We start from the raw sequence: 6,324 nt of genomic DNA, 5'->3' as shown, positions 1-6,324 counted from the left end.
AAAGGCCAAAAAAAAACAGTAGAGGGGCGCCTGGGTGGCTCAGATGGTTAAGCGTCTGCCTTCGGCTCAGGTCATGATCCTAGGGTCCTGGGATCGAGTCCCGCATCGGGCTCCCTGCTAGGCGGGGAGCCTGCTTCTCCCTCTGCCTCTCTCTCTCTCTCTGACTCTCATGAATAAATAAATAGAACATTTAAATAAAAAAAAAAAACAGTAGAGGCCAGAAGGCAGTGAGTAACATACTTGAGGTATGGGGGAGAAATGAACTATCAACCAAGAATTCTACATCCAGCAAAACTGTCAAGATAAATGCAAAATAATGGCATGCCCAGCCAATTGACAAAATTTATCGCTAGCCAACCTACCTTAAAAGAAATACTGAAGTCCTAAAGGCTGAAAGAAAATGATTCCAGACAGTAACTCAAATCCACTGGAAGAAATGAAGAATATTGGGAATAGTAAACATGTAGGTAAGTTCTCCGAAGACTGTATAAATACATTTTTCTTCTGTTAACTAGAAGACATTATATACAGCAATAATTGTAACACTATATTGAATTCACAGCATGTGTAGGGGGGCTTTGTGTGACAAAAACAGCATAAAGTTGGAACAAAATATATTTTGCTAGATTAATACTAATCTAAAGATGACTGATAAAATGCATATTGTAATTCCTACAACAGCCACTAAGAAAATAACCCAATTACATTTGAAAAATCAACAAGAGTTCCCCACTTGTAGAATGGCAGCGCAAGGAATTCTGTGGGTGTGTTTTCTAGCAAAACAACCACAACTGGTAAAAAGTTTTTTATTTATCAAGATTTTATTTATTTGAGAGAGCAAGGGGAGGGGCAGAGGGAGAAACAGACTCCTTGCTGAGGGGGGGAGCCCAACATGGAGCTCTGTCCCAAGACCTCAGGATCATGATCTGAGCCGAAGGCAGACACCAACTTTGCAGCCACCTAGGCGCCCTGTAAAAATTATTTTAAAACACCCATTTAAAGTCTGAAAATTGTCCTAAGAGCATACAGCAAATGAAAAAGCATTTCTTCAAGAAAATTTATTAAGTCTCTGTAAGAAGAGCAAAAGCCTTCAATAGATTCCTTAAAATGCCCAGTTTTCACCTAAAAAAGTAGGAGACATGCAAAGAAAAAGAAAAGGGGGACCCATACAGAGGGTAAAAAAGGCAAGGAAAAATACTTGTAAGAGGGCCCAGATATTAGATAAAAGAAGACTTCAAAACCACTGTATGTTCAAAAGACTGAAGGAAAGCATGCTTTAAAAGTAAAGGAAGCTATGGGGGCGCCTGGGTGGCTCAGTCGTTAAGCGTCTGCTTTCGGCTCAGGTCATGATCCCAGTGTCCTGGGATCGAGCCCCGCGTCGGGCTCCCTGCTCCGCGAGAAGCCTGCTTCTCCCTCCCCCCCTCCCCCTGCTTGTGTTCCCTCTCTCGCTGGTCTCTCTCTGTCAAATAAATAAATAAAATCTTTAAAAAAAAAAAAAAAAAGTAAAGGAAGCTATGTTAATAGAGCTCACCAAATAGAGAATAAAGAGAAATATTTTTTTAATGAAATTTTACTTTGGGGGCTCTACAGTGTATTTGAGCCAGCAGAAGAATCTGAACTTGGAGATTATGCAATTTGAAGAAGACAGAGAAAATATTGAAAAATTAACAGAACCTCAGAAATGTGGATCGCATTAACTGCACCAACATACAGTGAAGTACAAAAGGAGAGAGAAAAGAGTGATGTATATGAATTCTAAATAAAGTATATATAAAATATATAACCTATTTATTAGAAGAAATAGTGGCTCTAAGCTTGCCAAATTTGGTGAAAATCATGAATTTACATTCCTAAGAAGCTACTTCAAGTAGGAAAAATTCATAGCCACACCCACATGGTAAAAAATACTGAAATTGAAAGAAATGTGAGAAGTCCCCAAATATTTGCAAATTAAACTGCAACTTCTAAATAACCTATGAGTCAAGAAATGACAGAGAAAAGATGTGATAGAGGAATGGGCTCTGTATTGACCCATGCTGTGTCTAGGGGAAGGGACGTTGCACAGATAGGATTCAAAGACTCCAGAGGTTTAAAAAATCATTTGGCTTTCTGAGTTGTGGGGCCCAAGAAAGGCTGCCTACACTGTAACCTATATCTGGATCCAAAAATCTTTTTTTCCCCAGTTGTATCGAGATATAATTGATATGTAACATTGTATAAGTTTAATGTATACAGCATAATGATGTATGTATATATTGTGAAATGATTACAATAAGTTTAATAATATCCATCACTACACAGTACATTTTTTTTCTTCTGATGAGAACTTCTAGTATCTACTCTGAGCAACTTTCAAATATACAATACACAACTGTTAACTATAGTCATCATGTGTACTACATCCCCAGAACTTAAATATCTTATATAACTGTAAGTTTATACCTTTTGACCACCTTCATTCAATTCCCCCCACTCCTGGATCCAGAATCTTGATTTATAAGTACCTAGACTTAAACTCACTAGTCTTCTAGTTTCTGTTAGTACATACCAGCCACCAAATTCCTAAAGCCAAGGTATGCTGTCTTTAATACTGAGTTCCTGCAAGGTTGGGATGTTAGGTAAAGAAGTTCCAGTTTAGTTTTCTGGGGGATAATTGGAAAAGATATTCTACCTGCTCTCAACCACCGAAATCCCAAAATGTTCACTCACATGGCCAAACGCTGAGTGTTTGGGGGAATAGTTTATCCTCTCTTCTGTTCAGTTATTAGAAAATAAACAGCAGCTGCTACCCTTCTTCATTAAACCCTACTAATATTTAAATATCATCAATGCAGTGGACGAAGTAGTAATGTCCTTAGGTTGATATCATTGCAAGTTCCAGTAAATGAATCTGCAACAATTAATAGATGAGTCTGTATTTTATGGAGTAGGAGAGTAACCCTGCCAAAGTTGTGACTATTTAATTCATTTGGAAGATTTTCATCAAGAAGTCTTGATATCCCATCTGATTTGTGATTTACGGGCTAGGATACCACCACTAGTGGTGGGCCCCAATTATCTCTATTTCTTTACTTCCTTTGGCAATATGAGACTGCTGCTCATGACTAATTTATGGCTTAAATCACAATGACCAAGGGAGACACAAGCAGCTGAACATACTGGTATAATTGACTCATTTATACATTAAGTGGATGTAACCACCGTTTTTGTCTAAGTGCCTGCTCTAGAATACATAGCTTAGTTATTTCGGAGTGCCTGGAGTCTGACTATTCTTTCATTATGGCTCTGTCATGCTGGTGTTTCCAACATTTATTGCCACTTCCTGGGATATAAGCCACAGTCTGACCTAATTGCTTCCCATCAGATAGCTCATGCCTTATCCTGCCTAGAACCCCCTAAGATGTGTTGAATCAGGCACACAGCCACCTACAAAGCAAAACAAACACCTATTTACTAGAACTTAGGAAACAAAACCTAGAGCAGAAACAAATTTCCCTGATCCTTATCCTTACCTCGGGGTCTTGAAGAAAGATAGTCTCAGGGACCCCTGGGTGGCTCAGTCGTTTAGGCATCTGCCTTTGGCTCAAGTCATGTTCCCGGAGTCCTGGGATCAAGTCCCGCATTGGGCTCCTTGCTCGGCAAAGAGCCTTCTTCTCCCTCTTCCTGCTGTTCCTCCTGCTTGTGTGTTCTCACTCTCTGTCTGACAAATAAATAAAATCTTAAAAAAAAGAAGGAAAGAAAGAAAGGCTCAGGCTTTCAGGAAATGGTAAGAATCATATATATATATATATATATATATATATATATATATATATATATATATATATATATCTATCTCCTATTTATAGTGGGTATGCTTTCTTTGGTTTTACTGGAAGTGAATTTTAGGGAGGATCAATCCATGGGGTCTTCTATGAGACTCATCAAATCAAAATGTTCTTTTCTGAACGTTCTTTTCCAAGAGGCTGCTGTGCAGTTTTCCAGCGTGACTCCTACCAGGCTTTGGAAAGGCTTATATTTAATAGTTACATCTGTCAGGTTAGTTGTTAGTTACAACACCTGTAATTAGACTGAATTTTGCCTTTTCTTTCTTCAAGAAGTGTATGAATTGTAGTCTTCTCCCACACAGATAGATCTAATTAAGCAGTGCTTTATAAATGAAGTTGGATTTTTTTTTTTATTCTATCAAACTTTTGGAATATCCTTTTATTTAAACCCAAAGAGATGATGGCTTTTACAACCTTGAGAATTTAGGGCCTAAATACCATAAGAATCTTTGAAATCTTTCCAGGATTTTGGTTAGTGTCAGGCTATAGTAGATAACTATTTGACATTTCATGGGTGTATGAACCCTCCTCTTCCCCAGTCCCACCTTGCCATAGGCTGCCCTTGTAGTTGCCACAGCTTTGAATGGATTATCTTTTTTAGCCATTTTTTCATTTTTATCTCCATACTGCTGTATTTGTTGGTAATGTAACTGTCTTGCTTTGATTTATGTCATTTTTTATTTTTTTAAGTAGGCTCCATGCCCAGTGGGACTCAATCTCACCACCCTGAGATCAAGACCCAAGCTGAGATCAAGAGTCAGACACCAGGGGTGGCTGGGTGGCTCAGTGGCTTAAGCATCTGCCTTCAGCTCAGGTCATAGTCCCAGGATCCTGGGATCAAGCCCTGAGTCGAGCTCCCTGCTCAGTGAGGAGCCTGCTTCTCCCTCTCCCTTTGCCCCTCTCCCCAGCTCATGCTCTCTTTCAAGTAAATAAATAACATCTTTAAAAAAAAAAAAAAAAGGGATGCCTGTGTGGCTAAGTGGTTAAGTGTCTGCCTTTGGCTTAAGTTGTGATCCCGGAGTCCTGGGATCAAGTCCTGCATTGGGCTCCTTGCTCAGCGGGGAGCCTGCTTCTCCCTCTGTCTGCTGCTTCCTCTGCTTGTACTCTCTCTGACAAATAAATAAATAAAATCTTCCAAAACAAACAAACAAACAAACAAATAAAAAGAGACACCTAACCGACTGAGCCACCCAGGCACCCCAGTAACTGTTTTGCTTTTAGATTCTGTTTTTCTTAGTATATGGCTCATGGTGGGAGACTGAGGATCTGTCTATGCCACTTATTTTCATTATTTTTAAACCTTTGAGATGGAGGGGCTTCCTGATTGGCAGATATTTTCTTCTGAACAGTAGTGAAAACAACATTGGTTTGCACTTTTACAAGCCCGGAATACCCTTTCTGCTCTCAGTGTTTACGATGCTGGCATACATCGCCTACTATTTTGTAAACACTGTTGAACTTATGAAATCTGTGTACTTGCTCTCTTTACTGATATAACCCACATAAAGATTCTGAACTTTGAGAGCAAATTCTTTATAATGCATAACTGGCTAAAGACTAGAAGAGTACCCAGTATGCAATGGCTCCTTGGTAGTGTATGTAGCCTGCTGATTGTATGGGTTCCCCTAGGGGACTTTGGAGCTAGCCCTTTCCAGTGGGCATTGATGTCTGACCTCATGCTATCTCCAGTCTAGGCTGCAGGCAGGTATGAGGGGTGCTTTGGAAAGCACAGTGGCCAGGGTCCATGTTGGCCAAGTCATCAAGTCCATCTGTACCAAGCTGCAGAACAAGGAGCATGTAATCGAGGCCCTACACAGGACCAAGTTCAAGCTCCCTGGCTGCCAGAAGATTCACGTTTCTAAGAAGTGAGGCTTGACTAAGTTTAATGTGGATGGATTGAAGATATGGTGGCTAAAGAAAAAGCAGCTCATCCCAGATGGCTGTGGAGTCAAATACATCCCTAATCACGGCCACTTGAACGAATGGGGGGTTCTGCAGTCATGAGAACCTGGGCACTGCCCCCTCCTTATTCATTCCCATCAGTAAATCCTACTTCCTGTCAAAAAGAAAGACTAGAAGAGTAAAATGTTTTTCTTCCTGTCAGCTAAAAGATAAAGAAGTGTTTACTAAACTTCAACTGGTTATGATCACTAAATAAATTGATACACTTAAAAACTGGTATAACATCATGAATTTCATCTTCATGATTTCTGTCATATGTTCACACTACCCAAATTGTTAGTTTCTTATTAGTTTTCCTAAAACTGACTTACTTTTAAAAATTAAATACCTCTTTTAGCCACAATTTAAATAATGTAAGTTAAATCACTAGTTTGATGTTCTGGTTATGTTTGTTTTAAAATTTTCTCAATTCACATTAAATTAGTCATGCAAGTATTACAATTAAAAAGTGCTTCACCATGTAATCAGCTAAAATCATTCTGTGTGATACCAGTAGTGTATGCGCCACACATTAGAAAAGACAGACGAATTGTTG

The 6,324-nt window shown here is 39.2% G+C and overlaps 1 pseudogene; it reads left to right on the top strand.

Annotated features, from left to right (window-relative positions):
* The first annotated feature begins 5,365 nt into the window (after positions 1-5,365).
* On the top strand, positions 5,366-5,474 carry LOC118528220 (small nucleolar RNA SNORA70; annotated as a pseudogene).
* Positions 5,475-6,324: the final 850 nt, after the last annotated feature.

Source organism: Halichoerus grypus, chromosome 5, assembly GCF_964656455.1.
Source record: "Halichoerus grypus chromosome 5, mHalGry1.hap1.1, whole genome shotgun sequence".
Classification (NCBI taxonomy): Eukaryota; Metazoa; Chordata; class Mammalia; order Carnivora; family Phocidae; genus Halichoerus; species Halichoerus grypus.
Note: the sequence above shows the minus strand (reverse complement) of the source record. Positions and strands in the feature narration are given on the sequence as shown.